At 40.2% G+C, this 20,677-nt stretch overlaps 1 pseudogene; it reads right to left on the reverse strand.

The window, feature by feature from the left end:
• Positions 1-20,677, reverse strand: part of LOC107029809 — a 52,011-nt pseudogene extending 31,334 nt beyond the window's left edge.

Here is a 20,677-nt window from a genome sequence, read left to right on the forward strand (position 1 = left end):
ATGCCTGAGATCCACAATCTCTTCACCAGGCATCGCTTGGAGTGGACAGCACGTCCGTTGGGACGATACAGTGAAGAATTGGTCCGAGAGTTCTACGCATCTTACGTAGCGACTCTCCGATCACAGATAGATAGACGGGCTGCCCCTGCTAAACAGGACCCACTGGATCAGGTCCGTGTACGGGGCATACAGGTTGACATTTCCCTGCCAGCCATCCGCCGGTTTCTATACGGCGAGAGTATTAATGCTACTCGGACCCTCCTCACTGCCGAGTTTGACTACCGCTGGCAGATAGTTAAGGATGGCCAGTTCTTGCGCGAGCCAGCACTGAGAGAGACCACTAAGAGGTGGATGGCCCTGCACCTGTCAGTAGATGGCGAGGGTGCCGATTGGGTGACTGAGCCGAAGGGGGCCATCAAGAAGGCCAACCTCACATTCACAGCAAAGTTCTTGTGGCTGCTTGTCCGTCACTGCCTTTCCCCCACAGCTGGTGATAACATCGTTACCTGGGATCGAGCAGTGTTGATGGCGGCGATGATAGCCGGATTTGAGGTGGACTTCGCATGGCTTCTCCAGGCAGTCATGCACGAGAGGGCATTCAAGGTAACTACTACCTACCCTTTCCCATGCATGATCTTTGCCCTCTGCAGGTCCACAGGTGTGCCCATATGGCACGTAGATCAGCTTAAGACCCCACAGGGCACTGTTGACGTCGGCCTCATCAGAGACGACCGGAGCTGCCCCCACTTGCTGATGATCTTGCTGCTACGGAAGCCCAGGCTCGCACAGCTACACAGGCGGCGTCCACTGACACTACCCCCGTCGAGTCTATCCCGGGTAGTAGCACTGCCCCGAGCTCCTCTCGCACAGCCCCTCTACCGGCACTGGTCCCGCTTGCTAGGTTCCAAAAACTAGAGGCACAAATGGCCACTCTTCTGCATCATATCCAGTCGTGGATGCAGAAGTCGATTACTGAGTCCGAAGAGCGCCTAGAGTGGAAAATGGTGCAGTTTACAGAGCGGAAGATCGCTGAGGTTAACCAGCGCTTGGACGCCTTTGAGTTGAGGGTGCTAGACCGACCAGCCCCTCCGGTGGATGTGGTGACTCTTCAGGCTGCAGTCGACAGTCTTCGTGCAGACATCGACACGATCTTAGAGGCTAGGGTGCCGGAGTCTGAGGCCCCTTCTGTCGAGCCTGCTGAGGACACAGTGTTGGCGGCCCTTTTTGCTACTTCTGACATTCCACCACCTCCCCCTCGAGAGAGTGCCAAGAGGCGTAGGGGTCGAGCAGAGGACGAGGCGCGAGCACGGAAGAAGGAGCGCCGAGAGATAGAGGCTGCGAGGAGAGCCTCCCTTGCTGAGGAGGAGGCGCATCAAATGAGAGCATCAGAGTTTGCGGCTGGGGCGTCTAGCTCCCGCACTGTGGAGATAGCAGGAGGCACTACTGAGTGTGCGGTTGTTGCTGAGGACACCACTGAGGGTGTCCAGATTGCAGAGGACGTGGGTTCCGAGAAACCAGACCCACCATCTTGCTGATCGACGGCGCTTTGCGCCACAGGTTTGCTTCACCTACCACTCTAGTATTTAGATTTTTATGCATTGGGGACAATTGCATGCTTTTTTGGGGGGGTGGGGTAAATGGATAGTGAGTGTTAGGGTGAAGTCTGAGTAGCCCAATTCACTATTCTCTTTTGGGGTTTTCTTGCCTATGTTCTTTTTCCCCAAAAGACTGATTACTTATTCTGTTAAACCGGCATGTTTATATCTTTTGTACATAGTTTAATTCTGGAGCATGATGGCTAAAATGATATCCTGATAAACTGGAAAATAATGCATGACTAGGCATAGTAACTGATAATTATGTGGCTCTAAGCATGAAATAGAGTTAAACCATTGCATTACCCTAAGTCTTAAAATTGGAACTAGGTGTCTGACAATCTGGTATAGTGATGAGATGTCAAGTGAGTGTGAGGAGATTTGAATAGTCCACTATTGGTACTGAGCTAGAACATGCCTGGTTAGTCCTGCTAAAAGTAAGTTGTAATAGACAATTAGGAAAGGATCATAGGCCCTTATTCAATATAGCCCATTTCTAGCCTAAATAAAAGAAACCAAATGAAATTTATCCTTCTTTGATCCAAATAATCTGAGCTTAAAATTAGACTCTTCTTTTTCACCCCAACAGATCTTTTCTGGGAACAATGTGTTGGCCCTGGTCCCTCCTTGGACATGTGCACCTCAGCTTATGCCAAAAGCATAAGTTGAGGGTGGCTAATGCATGAACAACCTTTGTTATGGCCCTGACCCAACTTTGGGTATTGTGTACCTTGACTCATGGCAAAGCCATGAGTTGAGGGTGGCTATTAGGAGGAATGCTCTGGAAAGTGGGGTTGAAAGAACAAAGAGAGAGAAAGAATAAAAGTAAAGTGACTCAAGAATTCGTTGAAATAAAAGTAAAGAAAAAGAACAATATACAAGAATTACAAACAAGATAAGAAGAGAGTCACTTGCACAAATGAAGAAAGAAGAGAAAATAGCAAGGTGAAAGAATATGAGAAACCGGGCGAGATAAAATGATAGAAAGTGGAAGGTTTAGCCGATATGTCAAGGAGGGCAAAAAGTCACTAAAGTATACCTAAATACACCCTACCTGACCCTGAGCCTATGTTACTAGCTAAGAAAGTCCTATCGTGATCCTAAGGGTTGTATAGCGAACTCAAGGCAGTGAAAATAAGGGCAAGCTTATGGCAATAGGTATGAATGAGTGTGACTTTGTTTTGAGAGCGAGTGTTGAAAAGTAATCCTTATATTCGAACTGAAATCATTGTGTGAAAAAATGAGGATTTTGTTTTAAAGTGAGGACACTAGTTGCAATACCGAAATTGTTAGCACCTCGGTGAGAAATGAAGGGGATAGGTGTTAATGCATGGTGAGTCTGTGTCATGTTCTGATCCCACAAAATTCAAGCCTAATAGTGATAGCATGCATAGATTTGATGAGATTAATCGGGATTGATAGCCAAATGATTGCAAAGGATAAAACATGGATACTATTGTACAAAGATTGTGTAGCGAGTCATAGTGCGTCGGTTGAGGACAAACAACGAATTTAAGTTGAGGGTGTTGATATACCGTGGTTTCACGGTATAATTAATACTTTTTCCTTAAGTTTAGTGTGTCCGAAAGTCTTTTTGTGCTAATTTTTATATAAGTTTCTCTTTGTTTTGCAGGAAATCTGTCCAAAGCTGAATGCGGAGATTTTGAGCGAAAAAATGCAGAAGAGACCACCTACGGAGCTTATGACGGTCCGTCGTGCTTGTGACGGTCCGTAGGTGGCAACGTAGTGCAGCTGCTGAAGGAAGATGGGGAAGTCTGACCAAGTGTGGGATTACGAAGCTTGTGACGGTCCGTCATGGCTATGACGGTCCGTCCTGCAGGTTCGTCGTGAAGTTCAGAGAAGTGATCCCAGTACCCAGATTCCGAGAGTTGAAGTATTTTGGAACGAAGACCCTCGACGGACCGTTGTGCCTATGACGGTCCGTCATACTTGCCGTCGAGGGGAATGAAGAGTGCAGCAGAAGAAATTGCACAAGTATGGGACGACGGAGTCCATGACGGTCCGTCGTGACCACGATGATCCGTCGCGAGGTCCGTTGACCCAGCCGCGTTTTGGCAGATTTCCAGCAAACAGAGTCCTTGTTTAATTAGGTTTTTATTTTTTATAAATAGTTCGAAAAACCTCGTTTTTGAGGTTAGACTCTTAAATTGTTAGAATCTTGGATTGTTAGACATCATATTATTAGACTCTTTGTATTAGTGTTAGACTTTTGATTATCATTGATTGTTGGTGATTTGTGTTGATTAATCAAGCAAACTTTTGGATTTTACTCTTTCTCATTGAAGTAAGTACATGAATTCTTATTTAATATATTTGAATATTGTGATTATGGCTATGAGTAACTAAACTCCATAACTAGGGTTGTGGGAACCATAGGCAAATAATGAGATAAACCCTAACTAAAATAACAATTCTAGAATAGTGTCTTGCATGTATTAATAATTCTTTCGCTTAGAAGTCTTTTTAACGGATGGCCAACGTTAGAACTCGCCTTAATGCTACTTGCCGGACCAAGGAGGTAGATAATAGGAAAGGAATAATTAACATAGATTTAGTGTATACTATCTAATAGGCTAGTATTGATTGGTACGAGGTAATAACTTAGTCAAATATCGAATACGATGCTTAATATGAGGTAAGGATAAGGGTTAGGATAGCAACACACGTAGCCGGACCAAGGTGCGGAGTGAGATTTTCTAGATGCCGGACCAAGGATTTAGAAATACATAACTTATCACTTTGCATGCAAGATACTAGGAAAGAATTGTTATAGTTAGAATTATCAAGTTCTGAACCTGTGGGGAACACGTAAACCCTAGTTACTTTGGTTAATTGATTAAAATCCAACTGTCAAAGCTGTTAAGTGTCTCTTTCAAGTTTGTTATTTATTTTCACTCATTTAGAAATAGAAACCCCCTTTTTATATTTTTACTTTCCAAGGAAGTCATTGACCAAACAATAGTAATAACAGGTTGAAGTTAAGTCTAGACTATTTTCCTCGTGGGAACGATCCCAACTTATTTATTTACTTGACACGACCGCTTTACTTCTTATTTGAGAAGTAAGTTTGAGCGTATCAGCCGAGCCTGAAGATTGTGGGGAAGGAATCTGTGACCTTTTGAAGGAGATCAATGCTATCATCGAGGAGGAGGTCGAGCCAGCTGGTATTCGTGATGCTGAACCAGGGGAGATGCTGCAGAATTGGACTTCCACGCCAATCCTGATGTCCCGAACTCTTTGGTAGAAAGGAGTTATTTTATGCATACTAAAATCGGTGGTTGTCCAGAAGAGGCCCGAGATCCACCATTTCTGCATTTTTTCTCAACTATTCTAATTTTGAGTTTTCATTGTGATGTTTAAAAAGCGACATGGCTCTGTGCCATGACCCAAGTTTGCATTTTGTTTTAAATGAAAGCCTCCTTATTTTGTTTTTAAACTTTGTTTATTTAATTGCTTGTTATACTTTACTTTCCTAATTTTGTCTGTTTATGATTTCAGTAACATAAGTTACAGACCTGCCAATGTCATGTCATGTCATGAGCTAAATGAGCAAAATGAGGCAGATGACGACAAGGTTGACGACTATGAAGAAGAAAATGGGGAACCTGATTATGTTGTAGAGGAATTTCGACAGTTCGAGAATCAGCATAAAGCGAATCTAGAGGAGACGGAAACGGTGAATTTGGGAGATTCAGAATGTGTCAAAGAGGTTAAGATCAGCACCTACCTGAATGGGACTCAGAAGGAGAGCCTGGTTCATTTGCTTGCCGAATACAGTGATGTGTTTGTTTGGGAAGTCAGTGATATGCATGGGTTGAGTACCGATGTCGTGTCTCATAAGTTACCAATCAACCCAGGGTTCGAGCCGGTGAAACAAAAGACTCAAAAATTCAAGCCTGAACTGAGTTTGAAGATTAACGAAGAAATCACCAAGCAAATAGAGTCTCGATTAGTGGAAGTAACGCAATATCCAACCTGGTTGGCCAATGTTGTTCCGGTCGCCAAGAAGGATGGGAAAATCAGGATTTGTGTTGATTATAGAGATCTCAACAAGGCTAGTCCGAAGGATAATTTTCCATTGCCGAATATCCATATTTTGATTGACAATTGTGCCAAACATGAGATGCAGTCATTTGTGGACTGTTACACAGGTTATCACCAAATCTTGATGGATGAAGAAGACACAGAAAAAACGGCTTTCATTACACCTTGGTGTGTATATCACTACAGGGTGATGTCGTTCGGCCTCAAGAACGCCGGTGCCACTTACATGAGAGCCATGACGACCATTTTCCATGACATGATTCATAAGGAAATTGAAGTGTACGTGGACGACGTCATAGTCAAATCCCGCGAAAGTTTGGATCATTTGACACACCTGAGAAAATTCTTTGAACGTTTGCGTCGGTACAACTTGAAGCTAAATCCCGCCAAATGCGCTTTTGGAGTCCCAGCTGGGAAGTTGTTGGGGTTTATAGTCAGCAGAAGAGCTATTGAGCTCGACCCCTCCAAAATTAAAGCAATTCAAGAATTACCTCCGCCGAAGACGAGAAAAGAGGTGATGAGTTTCTTAGGGAGGTTAAACTATATCAGCCGGTTTATAGCACAATCAACAGTGGTGTGCGAGCCTATTTTCAAGTTGCTGAAGAAAGACGCCCCAACTAAGTGGACTGAGAAGTGACAAACCGCTTTCGACGCTATCAAGAGCTATTTGTCTAACCCACCAGTATTGGTTCCTCCACGAGAAGGGAGCCCTTTGTTGCTGTATTTGTCTGTTTCGGATAGTGCCTTTGGATGTGTACTTGGTCAACACGACGAGACAGAGAAGAAGGAAAAGGATATCTACTACATAAGCAAGAAATTTACTCCGTACGAGTCTCGGTACACTTTGCTGGAGAGAACGTGCTGTGCTCTGACGTGGCTTGCCCAGAAATTGAGGCACTACTTGTCTTCATATACTACATATCTCATTTCTTGAATGGATCCGCTGAAGTACATTTTCCAGAAAGCAATGCCAACTGGGAAGTTGGCTAAGTGGCAAATGCTGTTGAGTGAGTTCGATATCGTGTATGTGACTCAGAATGCAATAAAGGCACAAGCTTTGGCTGATCATCTTGCAGAAAATCCCGTTGACGAAGAATATGAACCACTTAAGACATATTTTCACGATGAAGAAGTGTCATTTGTGGGTGAAGATATTTCCGAAGCGTATCCAGGTTGGAGATTATTCTTTGACGGAGCGGCGAATCACCAAGGTAAAGGTATTGGAGCAGTCTTAGTATCAAAATCTGGTCAGCACCATCCTATGGCAGCTAAACTATGATTTAATTGCACAAACAATATGGCTGAATACGAAGCTTGTATCCTTGGTTTAAAAATGGCCATCGACATGAAAGTCTACGAGTTATTGGTTATTGGAGATTCAGACCTCTTGATTCATCAGGTTCAAGGTGAATGGGCTGTGAAGAACCCGAAAATTATACCTTACGTACAGTATGTGCAAAATCTATGTAAAAGGTTTCGCAAGATCGAGTTCAGACATACTCCCAGGATACAAAATGAATTAGCAGATGCTCTTGCCACCATCGCTTCGATGATCAAACATCCGGATACTGATTACATCGACCCGCTGGATATAGAGTTGAAGGAACATCCAGTCCATTGTTCACATGTTGAATCAGAACCAGACGGTTTGCCTTGGTATTTTGATATAAAGAGGTACTTGGAGTCTGGGACATATCCAGAAGACGCTACATCTAATCAGAAGAAGTCGATACGTCGTATGGCTCTCAATTTCATTCTAAATGGAGAAGTCCTGTATAGGAGGACTCCTGATTTGGGTCTTTTAAGATGTGTGGACGCTGTTGAAGCTGTGAGGCTTATTGAACAGATACATGCTGGAGTTTGCGGTACACACATGAATGGGATTACTTTGGCAAGGAAAATTCTTCGAGCCGGTTATTTCTGGATGACTATGGAGAATGACTGTTGCAAATTCGTGAAAAAATGCCACAAATGTCAAGTGCACGGCGATTTGATACGGGTGCCACCTCACGAGCTTAACGCTATGAGTTCACCTTGGCCATTTGTAGCTTGGGGAATGGATATCATCGGCCCTATAGAGACGGCCGCCTCCAATGGACACAGATTCATTTTGGTTGCCATTGATTATTTCACCAAGTGGGTGGAAGCAGCCTCTTACAAGTCGGTAACCAAGAAAGTGGTGGCCGATTTTGTCCGCAACAATCTGATATGCAGATTTGGATTTCCAGAATCCATCATTACTGATAACGGTGCAAATTTCAACAGTCATCTGATGAAAGAGATATGTGAACAATTTAAGATTATTCATCGAAAGTCAACTGCTTATCGCCCCCAAATGAACGGAGCTGTAGAGGCCGCCAACAAGAATATCAAAAAGATTTTGAGGAAAATGATTGACAAATAGCGAGGTTGGCATGAAATGTTGCCATATGCTTTTCTAGGTTATTGAACGACGGTCAAAACATCGACTGGGGCTACTCCATACTTGCTAGTATATGGAACAGAGGCAGTCGTACCTGTTGAAGTCGAGATACCGTCATTGAGGATCATCCAAGAAGCTGAATTAAGTAACGCCGAATGGGTTAGCAAACGGATTGATCAACTAGCTTTGATTGATGAGAAGAGAATGGTCGCCGTTTGCCATGGCCAGTTGTATAGACAGAGAATGACTCGCGCTTTTCACAAAAGAGTAAGAACCAGAAATTTTGAAGTCGGTCAATTGGTTCTTAAGCGTATTTTTCCTCATCAAGACGAGTACAAAGGAAAGTTCGCGCCAAACTGGCAGGGTCCTTACATGGTTCGTAAAGTATTATCTGGAGGTGCTTTGGTCCGTCAGAGATGGATGGCGCTGTATGGCCCAAACCTATCAACTCAGATGCTGTGAAGAGATACTATGCGTGAAGTTTCATTTTTGCATTTTCTGTTATTTACTTGTAATCGTTCTGTTTGCTTGTATTTGTTCAATTTGAATTATTATCCCTCTTGTAACGAACTACGTCTGACCTGAATTCTCGAAAACGAGATACGTAGGCGGCCTATGTCAGCTTCGGTCACCCCATCTATCCCTTTATAATTATTTCTTTGTATCTGAACTACGTTCGACCAAATTCTCAAGAATGGGATACGTAGGCGGCCTTTGTCGGCCTCGGTCGGTTTCTTTGTAAATCTTATGTTGTTAACCTTCAAGGGGAACTACGTTTGACCGGATTCCTGCCTCAACGGGATACGTAGGCGCCACAAGGGTTCGGTCATATCTCTTATAAGTTTTATTTCCCCTTTTGCAATAGAACAGGGACAGAATTTTTGAGAGGGACTCAAAAATTCTCCTGAAGAAGCCTTCTCTTCAGCAAGTCAAACTAAAGACATTTTGAGATCTGCGACTGGGACAGAATTTTTGAGAAAATCTCAAAATTCCACGATCTGTTCAGTTACAGTAGAAAGATAAGCAAGACTGTAAACTGGGACAGAAATTTTGAGGATGGCCTCAAAATTTCGTTAGAATCTTCCCTACAGGTCCGAAGTGCCTCTGAAACTCATCAGCGAGTGTCAGATTCAAAGGAGCTCGTTAAGCCTGATATGACATGACTTGGCAGTGACTTTTTCAGTATACTATTTCTTAAAGATTTCTTATTTCTCTTAAAATTTCCCTTTTATGCTTCATTTGTTTTGGCATAAGATATTTTTTCTTATCTATCAAGAGTCGGGAAATCGGGAAATCAACCGGAGATATCAAGACAAGGAGAAAACAACTGAAGGAATCGACACAGATCAGTATTGTTTTAAAACTGACAATTTTTCTAAGGATGCAGGTTTATAGCTTTGCTTTGAAATCGGCCAAATTCTCCCGACGAATGAATATGGAGAGCTCCCACAGAGGAGAAAACTATCTCTAAAACCAGTAATTTTACTGGGAGCAGAAGGCAGTTCATATCGTTTGTGCCAGGATGCTTGGGAATGTGGTTTGTTTATTTCAAGCCATTCCCAACAATATGAAATTTACGAAAGGTGTCTAGCCAGATTCGAAGGTGAATCAAACAGGAATCTCAACGAAGATTTCACGATTTCCGTAAAGGACGCTATTTGCATTACGTTATCAAAGCAAGATAATTATTGTCAATCAAGAGAATGCATTACCCCAGAAGAAATAGTTATTTTATTATTATTTTATTATTATCGATCAAGTCGATGTACTATTTGGAGGTCGTCTTGCCGTTACCATCAACACAGACGATATAAATATTCATGCATTGCGGAAAGTCATGCATCGCGGAAGTCATGCATCGCGGAAGTCATGCATCGCGGAAATCATGCATTGCGGAAAATCATGCATTGCGGAAATCATGCATTGCGGAAATCATGCATAGCGATAAATCATGCATCGCGGAAAATCATGCATAGCGAGAAATCATGCATCGCGGAAAATCATGCATTGCGGAAATCATGCATAGCGAGAAATCATGCATTGCATAAAGTCATGCATTGCGGAAAATCATGCATTGCGAGTTTGGAATTTATGCACAACGAGAAGACTTCATGCTTCGTCAAATTTATATATCGCGAGAAGACTTTATAACTCGCTGGAATTTATGCACGACGAGAAGATTTCATGCCTCGTCAAATTTATATATCGCGAGAAGGCTTTATACCTCGCTGGAATTAATGCATCACGAGAAGAATCCATGCCTCGTTGAAAATCATGCATCGCGAATTTGAAATTTATACATCGCGGGAAGACTTTATACCTCACTTGAATTAATGCATCACGAGAAGAAATAATGCATCGCGAATTTGAAATTTATACATCGCGGGAAGACTTTATACCTCGCTGGAATTTATGCATCGCGAGAGGAGTTCATACCTCGCCGAAATTAATGCATCACGAGAAGAATCCATGCCTCGTTGAAATTTGCACATCGCGAGAAGATTTCATGCCTCGCCGAAAGCTATGCATTGCGAGAGGATTTCATACCTCGCAGGAATTTATGTATCGCGGGAGGATATTCATGCCCCGCAAGAGGACATACACGGATAAAGAAAGAGCAACATTTATCCATCGGCCTCAATTGCATTCTTTTATTTTGATAATAGTAAACATCAAAATGGGCATCGAAGATAACGACAAAAGGAACGTCAATATCGCATCAGCATTTATTTATTTATTTCGACATCAAATATAGACTATATTGAAGATTATATTGCAAAGCACAAAGCATAAGCTTTATTTGCTGGACGTCAGACCGATCGAGGCAACGTCAAATATGGAGGAGAACAATGAAGTGTCGACATGGTAAAAAGACACTGTCTCCCATCCTAATTGCATTTTTTAAGCTGACGAGTTTTATCTCAGTCTATGTCGAGAGCATCCAAAAGGATGAATTCTCTAAAAACCACAGGTGCGGACGACATCAAAAAGGATGCAGCACAACGTGGAACTTTTTCTTAGCAGCGAACTGGGACACAGTCCAAAGAGGAATGTCAAACTCTTAGAACGCGAGCAGAGGAGCGACTTCCACCACAATCGAACCTCCCCCCTCGAAGCATGTGGGTTTTTTTCTTTAGTTCTGTCAGTTTCAGTCTCGCATCCGGGAGTTTCGATTTATCAGAAGCAAAGTTCCAATCTGAGTGACAATACGCCAAGAGCTTTGGAAATTATGTCCGTGTAAGCTCTTAATTATGGGTGTGAAGCGCGCCACATTCATGGCTAAGAGGTTACAAGCCTCTTTTTCATACTCGTTTAACTTGTCACTTGTCCAAAACCGAAGGTTATCTAGCATAATAGGTTTCCTTTTCCACTGATCGAGTCGAACTACACACAGCCTGATTCCGAAGGTTTAAGGATATGTAGGCGGATTCAATGTTGAAAACTCGGCTGTATTCCAACATTCGCTCTCGAATTCTGTTCTCGAGCATTTCGATACCGTCATAATTCGGTATCGAGGTGGCTTTCGATTCTTTCAAAATCGTGCAGTAAATCAAGCTTATCAAACTACAAATGGCCCGATTTCTCATATAGCCTGAGATATGTAGGAAACCTGTTTCAACGGTTCGGCCATAATTCCTTAACCCTTTGTCGAATCCTTCCCTTAAAATGAATGAAGTTGGTCAAAATTGGTCTGGTCAATTTCACTTTCCTCGAATTGCTTGCATCAACCCAAATAAAATGAGGGACAGTTGTTGACACCCAATTTTGACCCACGTTGGTATAAATTAATTATCGAGCTTCGTAAGTTTTCCAAATTATTTAAGTTAATTAGTTTTATAAATTTTGCGAAAATTAAATGATATAATACATGGATTTTATGTTACTTATCATAACTTTAGATAGTATATATTTTACCTCGTTATGTATATAATGGGTATATTCTATGATTATTCAAAAAATCAAAAAAAAATATTTTTAGTTTAGTAAGTATTATATTGAGCTAATTTAGTTTAAAACATGGTTATATTTTAAAATAACTGTTTTACAATTTAAATAAACTACTAAACAAAGAAGCTCGTCAATTAGTTAATACAAATTCGTCATTTTAATTGGTTATCTGTTAAATTAATCCAATTCCCTTCCCCATTTTAATTAATTCCATTCCCACCCCATTTACCTACCCAGGCCCACTCCTCTCCCAAACCCAAATTAATTCTCAACCCCAATTCCCTCTTCAGCCCTTTCATCCCTTTAAATTAATTCCCAGCGGCCCATTCCTTTAGTTAATTTCCAAGCCCACCCGTCTCCTCCCTCCAGCCCACTTCAAACCTTTCCCTTTTAATTCCCAAACAATTCCCAGGCCCAAATCCCTTTTTAATCCAACCCATTTCCCTTGACCCGTTCCCCGACCCGACCCAACTCCCCTCCTTTCTTCCTCCCTCAAATCCCCACACCCCAGACGCGCTCCCCAGAAAACGAAACCCAGCAAAAAGCGCAACCCACGCCATTTCCTAGAAACAGTAGCAGTCGCGTCCCCTCCGCGTGCCAAATCCCCCCAACGATTTCCTTCTTTCCTTTCAACGACGCGCTTCACGCGAGCGTAAACGACTTTCATGTCATCTTCTTCCTTCACCCGTACAGCAGTACGCCCGCGTATTTGCAGCAAGGAAAGCTGCAAATCCCGTTCTTGTAGCGTAGGATCGTTCCACGTAATGGCGCAAGGACGATCGATTGATCCGAGCCCTCCACATATGCTTCCAATCCGTTGCAATTTTGGCATCTAATCGGCATATTCTTCAGCTTAGGATAAGGGTTTGATTTTTAAATTCGAAATGGGCCTAAAAAGCATCTGCCAGCCCTCCTACCCAAAAAACCCTAATTTTTTCCTTCTATTTAAACCCCTTTTCTCCTTCAGAAAAAGGGTTGGAAAATCTGGGTGGGAAAGTTCTAGGTTGGAATTTTTGGAGGGGAAAAAATTCTTTGGCTTTCTTGTTTGTTTCGGAAGAACCGAGGAAATTTCAGAGGTTAGAATTTTGAGGGTTAGAAAATTTGGAGAGTTCCATCACGAAGGGTGGAGACAAGTTTTGAGAAAATATTCTATTTCTTTTTCTGTTTGTTGTAGAAGGACAGAAGGAAATTCTGGGTAGAAAGATTATTTCTTTTGGGAAGTTTTTCTATAGAATTTTCCTTTATCTCGGAGGCAGTCCACTTACGAAAGAGAGGGAGTTACACAACTAAGGAGATTGAAATCGCGATTCTGTTTTCCCTGGCCTGTTGGTTCGTTTTCGAAACAGTTTGGAGCTCATTTTGGTGGTGGAAGCTCGCTACCTCGCTCGTCGTTGCCATTCGCTGCCTAAAGAAAGGTGAGAATCGACCCTTATTTCGCTTATGACTCATCTTCTCTCTCGATTGTTATTTGTACATGATGGGCTGGCATAAGTTTTTCTTGTATATGTCGTGTTTCTTTGGTGTTCTGGGTGCTGCTGCTGATCGATCTACTATTTTTTTTTCTTTCTTTTTGTTTCGTTTTGGGTTCAAACCTGTTGACATTCAAATGTTAAGTATATGGCTTGTGTTGCTGTAACTGTAAGATGTATATCTGTTGGTTTGGACCCATTGTTTATTCGTTAAGTTGCTTCAAATGGATCCTTTCGTTGTCCGCATTTCGCGAACTGTTTCAAACATGGTTTGATAAAGTGTATTTCTTATCTGCTTTGTCTGCATAATACAGCAACTATTTGCTTATTTTTCTTTGTATGATACATGGGTTGTTTTGCTTTCATCGAATGTCCGTATAGAGCCGTATCGAATCCTGTTGTCGGTTGATATGAGTTTTGCTTAGTAGCTATGCAGTAAATAGATGAATGTCGAGTCTGATTATGGCTTTAAAGTCCTTCTGGGTCGGAGTTTTGTTTTCTCGCTATGAAGTTGTGTTTTAGAGGAGAGAATCAGTTTGTTTTGGTTATTTTGCACATGTATGAATATATGTATACATATATACATGTGTGTACATATATATACATTCGTTCTTCTTTATCGGCCACCTTTGAATATGACAACAGTTTGGAGTCTCCACCGACTGTTGGTATAGCGGCCGGGTGACAAATGTCTTTCATGTTAAGTTAAATTTCGTATTGCATGCTATTTGCCACCTTCCTGTTAGCGTATTTTTTTTTCTTTTCTTTTATCCATTTAGCATGTTGTTCAAGTTCTTTCTGCCTGTTCGGAGTCGTTTGTCCTATGGCCGTGCTGTCGAGTTGTTTCTTGCGCATGGGGGGTTCGTAGGAGTATACCCATATTAGTATTACTACATTTTTATGAGATTTTGGTAGGTTTGCTTCATTTTACTTGAGTTTTCTCTTAAGTCATGTTCCAGATTCAAAACTTTGGAGTGGTAGGCGTATCTTTTCTATGTTTCTGTTTTACATAAGATTTGTCTTGGTTTCGTTATCATCTCATATATTAATTTTTATTCACTTTGTGGCATGTGAAAACTCCCCTCGAGCCCATTTTCGAGACTCCACTCTCTTCCTTGCCTTCGGAAGAGCCACAAAGGCTCAAAATCCTTTTCATTCAATTCGCAAATTCGGAATCGCGAAGATTGAAGAAAATCCAAAGGGGATTAGAAGACTGCTTTATTTATGTATTTTCTTATTTGTATTTATTTGTAATGGGCATAAGCCTTTGTTGTTTTTTTTTATTTTTTATTTTTTTTTATTTTATTCTCTCGTATTGTATTTTGTATGTCTAGATAAGGACAGGTAAAAAATGTGGGTTAAAAACCCAAAAGCAGGTGGTTCCAAAATTCGGTCAAGGCGAACAGAACCCGAATTTGGACCCAAAAATCCCTCTCTCCCTCTCTCTCTCTCTATCTCTCTTTATTACTTGTTTATGTGTTCGTTTAAATGTTGTTAGTTAGGGTTAGAAAAACTCCAAACCTCGTCGAGACGCTCATCTATTTTATCAAAATTTAAAGCTAAAATTAAATCTTAAAACGATAAATATTTCAAAATTCGTAAAGTCTGTCTAGATAAAAACTTAATAAGTTCAACTTCAAAATTCGCAAATCTTTAAAAAATAGTCAAGTTGTTAATCGCCGGAAAATCGTATTAAGCGGAGCGTCTTAGGTGCCTTCAACACCTTCCTAAGACGCTAATAAGAATCCCGAACCCTTAAAATGTTTTTCAAAACAATTTTCTGTTTGAATTGTTGGAAAAAAAGTTTTCTTAATTTTCCTTAAAAAATTAAGTGGCGACTCCTAAAAGTCGAAAATATCTTTAAAAAATAAAACAAACTCTTTCTGAATTATTTTTTCGATAAAACACAGAGTCTGCTTCATTCATTCATTCGTACTTCACATTATTCAATTCATTCATTCATAGGCTGATGTAAACACCATCTATACCTAGGATGAAATTTAAAACTCTCATCGGGATCATGAAGTGCAATGACCAAGAATGACCTAATGTCATTACTTGAATCTGATTTCACCTCCTGATTGTCTTGCACAAAAACATTCGGTATCGTTCATTTCATTATCTTTCATACTTTGAGGAACTCCAACCTTAACCGACATAGATCATGTGAGCATCATGAAATCCAGTTTTTACCCCACACCGAAAAGAGGTGGAATCACCGGCCAAAGTGACCCAAAACATGCTAGCGTACATGGGAATTGAACCCCGCCAGATCCCTATATTGGCTGTATAGGTTCGGAGACTAGGAGATATAAGGAGACCCATACCCGGCATACCGGACAGTCTCATCTCATGAGACTTACGTGAACCTCCGCCCTTCCCGAAAGAAGGCATCACCGCTCATAGCTAGCCTGTCGGTGCTCAGTATAAAGTTCCATTACATTCAACTCATACATCATGGAAGTTGGCTTCTAGTATGAGGACATCATAGCTCAATAGATAATTTCTCATCTCATCATTAGTATTAAGTATACATTAATCTCAATACTTTCGTTAGAGTGTTCATAGAGACTGGTCTCTTCTTTAGCTTTACACTCTCATAGATGAGTACGTTTTGGTAACAATTACTTAGGCTCATTTGAGATTGCTCTCGTCTTTCACATTAGCCTCTTATCATGTTGTCACCACATTCAACATTAGCACATTTGCTTTTCATAGTTACTCACCCCTTTACGTGAATGTTCATTTCTTCATTATCTTCTAGTATTGACTCAAGCATTATGGGGGTTTGCTTCTAGATTGAGATTTACTTACTCTATTGATGACGGTCATCCTTACTTTACATTGATGAAATGTGAATTTCCCTTACATATCATCCTTTCTTGTTAATGAGACTGGCTCACACCTTCTAACACCTTCATAGGCGAGTTTTCTTTTAACATAGTAGCTTAGGTGTAAGTGAGGCTTGTCTCACTTCCTTTAACACCCAATTATGGTCACTTACATACTTTAGACCCCTCTAATTATGTTATAACTCATGTTACTTTACTTAATTTAGTGTAGTAGATTCATAACATCGTTTATGGACGATGAACACTTTATTCAATGAGTTTCATGAGTTCATATGTCATTCTTTTAGAGCATGTTGGGAGTTGTCCCAATGAGTGGCATGTCCTTGATTATGGTTTCATTGAATTAGTTTAGAAGTTCTTATATTATCATTTGATACTCTAACTACACAAGGTTGGCATATGATTAGTATTGGCCTCAACCTTTGAATATTTAAACTACATAACCATTTTTGTTGGCATGTGTCAATCCTACGTATGTTCATATTTAAATTTAATATGTATGAACCATTAGCCAATCTTTTAATTATTTAACATAATATTATAGCCATTTAAATATATCACTTTTTGACAATGTATTGTTAGCCATTTTATTGGCATACGATTAATATTGGCATAAACAATTGGGCATAGATTTCATAACCATATTTGTTGGCATAAGCCAATTGTCATGTGCAACATGCTTAAGTTTTTATATATTATACATTAGCCAATCTTTTAATTATTTAACACAATATTATACCCATTTACATACATCACTTTTAGACAATGTATAGTTAGCCATTTTATTGGCATACGATTAGTATTGGCATAAACAATTTGGGCATACATTTCATAACCATATTTGATGGCATAAGCCAATTTACATTTATAACATGCTTAAGTTTTTATACGTTATACATTATTTCATCACAAAAACCATACACATTAAGATCATTCAGCACTACATACCAACAACATGATTGCTAACCTATTCAATATTGAAATGGTAACAAGGATACTAGGGAAAGGAGTTCGACAAGAACGACGGGAAACAACCCTAGTTTTCAAGATCTTTAAATCATTCGAAAGAAAGTTCTCTTGGAGAAAGAAGTCCAGGAGAGAAACCCATAAATTATGTAGAATTTAATCTACGAAGACCACCTTGAACAAAACCTTGAAGAAACCTTGAAATCGCCCTAGAGAAATCGATAAATTTTTCTGTTTTTCTTTGCTGTTTTTGCGTCGCCTTTTCTATGAGTTTGAACGTGATTTTTTTGGTTTAAAAACTGAAATTGAATTATAAAACTTAGTTTTAATAAGTTAATTTAATAAACTAATTAACCAATTACCAGAAAGCCCCTCGTAAGTTAATTAAACATAGGAGAACATAACACTTAGTCATATCTGGAAATTGGTGTTGACTACGGTTTTGGACAACATTTTGACTTTATATTAATTAATTAAATCCTTAATTTAATTAATTTAGGTACCTAGGGTAAGTACTAAAGTACCCCTAAGTCATTGGAACCAAAATTAAGCTTTTTGGACCATCCTAGGTTAAGTACTAGGATGTTTCTTGAGTTGTACTAGGTTAGTGTAAGAATTTCGTTTTGATCATTTAAACTAATTAATTAAATTGCTAATTTAATTAATTAGGTGACCTAAGGTAATTACTAAAGTACCCTTAAGGCGTTAGGACCATAACCAATCCTTTGAACCATCCTAGGTTAGATACTAGGTTGTCTTTTTCTTATTTTAACCGAAATATGGATATTGCTTGGTGATTTCAGTTTTGCCCCTTTAAATTAATTAATTGAGTTGCTAAATTAATTAATTAAGTAGCCTAGGGTAATTACTAAAGTACCCTTAAGTCGTTAGGACTATAACTAACCTTTTGTACCATCCTATGTTATGTACTAGGTTGTCTCTTTAACTAGTACTAGGTTAGTGTCAACCCGGTTTTGGTCCAAGGTTGTCGGGTGCACTAATGGGTCCAATTCGGTTAGTCCTATGTTATTTAGGGCAGTAGGTTAGAGTCTAGAATTTGTAGGAAGGTTAGGCCCCACATGGAGTGGTCCCTTGTGCACGTTTTCCCTTTAACTACCCTAACCGAATTCAGTTAGGGTGGTTCCCTCTTCACATGTCTTGCACATGTGCTTGCACATGGGTTAGTTGCACTTTCCAGACTAACTATTATTTATGGATCATTTGGGAATGTTTACTTATTGTCCCAAGGATCCTCGCTATGTCCTTGGGCACTACTTACTCTACATGATCATTTTAATTGATCATGTGACATGGTATCTAGGTTTGACACTTGGATGCCTCATACCTTTTTTGTGAGTTAAGGAAAAAGCATTTTAATTTAGGGGATTCTTTGCAGGTACATTTCTAAACAAGCTTGGACTATATTTTGCTTATTTAGGTATATATAGAAATTGGCTAACACCCCTTAGCCATTTTTCTATACTATGCCCTATATTTCTCAATATTGGGAATTGGAATGCCTATGTATCCCCAATACGTATTCTAACGGACTTACTGGCCCTTCACTAGACATATGATTTTCCAAAATGTTACAGTGTGCAACAATTTGAACGCAAAATAAGCCATATGAGAAAATATGGAAGGGTCTTTGTGAAACAGAAAGTACATGAAGCTTCTCAAGCTTAGGATTTGAACGGAAGATCTCAATCGTGACATTGTCAGAGTAGAATGTAATCCTTCGAAGCCTAGAAACATTGCCGGGATAACCAAATGCATCATGCGCGGTGTGAAAGAAGTTACTTTTCTTAGCAAAGTCCACACACAAACTATGTAACAAGTCATGTATGCGACAACTTGAAATTCTTCCATTATATGTCCTTTTGGCAAGTTGAATCAAGTTTCTAGAAACCAAATCATTTAGGACGTCCTCCGCCAAACCTCAGCCTCTCGCCTATTACCACTATTTACTACTATAAACTTCTCAGCAATCCACATATTTATCAAATCAAAAGCACGAATTTCATGGTCCTCGGGGTAAAGGCCAAAGTACAAGAAACACGGCCTTGATGCAATAGGTAAATCATTGTAACTGAGAGCCAATACCTTAGCACATCCATCTTGAACTTTATGGCCCATACTCTCAAGTACTCTGTTCCACACATGTTCTGTTCTTTCTCTTGCCCTTAACATGCCTGCAGTCACCACTGTGGCTAGCGGTATACCTCCACATCTCCCAACTATATTTCTACCAATATTCACCAAGTCAGGTGAAGCATTGGCCCAACTATTATTATCATCAAAATTAAAGATTTTCTTGGTAAAGAGTTCAAAGCTTTTCTCGGATTCTAGGGGTTGCAATGCATGGAGGGAGGATTCCCCTCCTATGTATCTGCCTACATTACTATTTCGAGACGTGATTATCATTCTACTGCCGACTTTTGAATCACATTCAGGAAGGACAAGTTTCAGATCATCCCAAATTTCAACATCCCAAATGTCATCTAGGAGGATAACATACCTTTTTATTTTCAAGAGTGATCGCAGGTTGTCCTCCAAATTTTCCTTCATTTTCTGTTCCGTCGGTCCAATTTGTTTGGCAATGTCAAGTAAGATTTCACCCGCTCTTGGCTGTTGTGAAACGTAGACCAGTCCAGAACACTCAAATTGATCGCGAATGAGCCTATAAAGTTTCTTGGCAAGAGTTGTTTTCCCCAGACCGGGCATGCTACCTATGGAAACAACTCCATAATGCAAATCTTGATTAAGTAATTTGGCTTGTAGCATATTGAGGTCATCATCCAAACCGATGATCTCTGTTTCATCAGCATGTAGGAATAATCTTCTCCGATCCAGAAGAACCAAATCATCATTATTGTTATCTGTATCTATGATGTTGTAAGTTTTCCTCATTCGGTCAATGTCAACAACCCTTCTATTTATCTTCTCAATCTCCATAGCAAACTCATCCGCAAAAGAACTCGTCTTAAGGCAACAATTAAACTTATTGGATTGTTGAATTTTTTGAAGGAAGTCATCTAAGAGATCCTCCACATCACCTGCCAATTCTTGAATATCTTTTAATAAGTTTTTGACCCCTAAATCACCTCCAGCTTCTTTGGCCTTTGCGTTGTCAACATAAGATCGAATGTGTCTCATTTCTCTCTGGAGCCAATCGATGTCCTCTTTCAACCAATATAAACGCTTTCCTTCTTAAAACAGTAAATTTCCAGCTATTTCTACAGATTTATTGATTACTGATGTAAGAAGAATTTCAGCCATTTTTTTTCTCTCTTTTTCAGTAGCTACCAAAAAATGAGTATACTGATGGCTTTAGCTTTTTAGTGGTAGATGAAGTCCACG

Source organism: Solanum pennellii, chromosome 9 (assembly GCF_001406875.1).
Source record: "Solanum pennellii chromosome 9, SPENNV200".
NCBI classification, from domain to species: Eukaryota; Viridiplantae; Streptophyta; class Magnoliopsida; order Solanales; family Solanaceae; genus Solanum; species Solanum pennellii.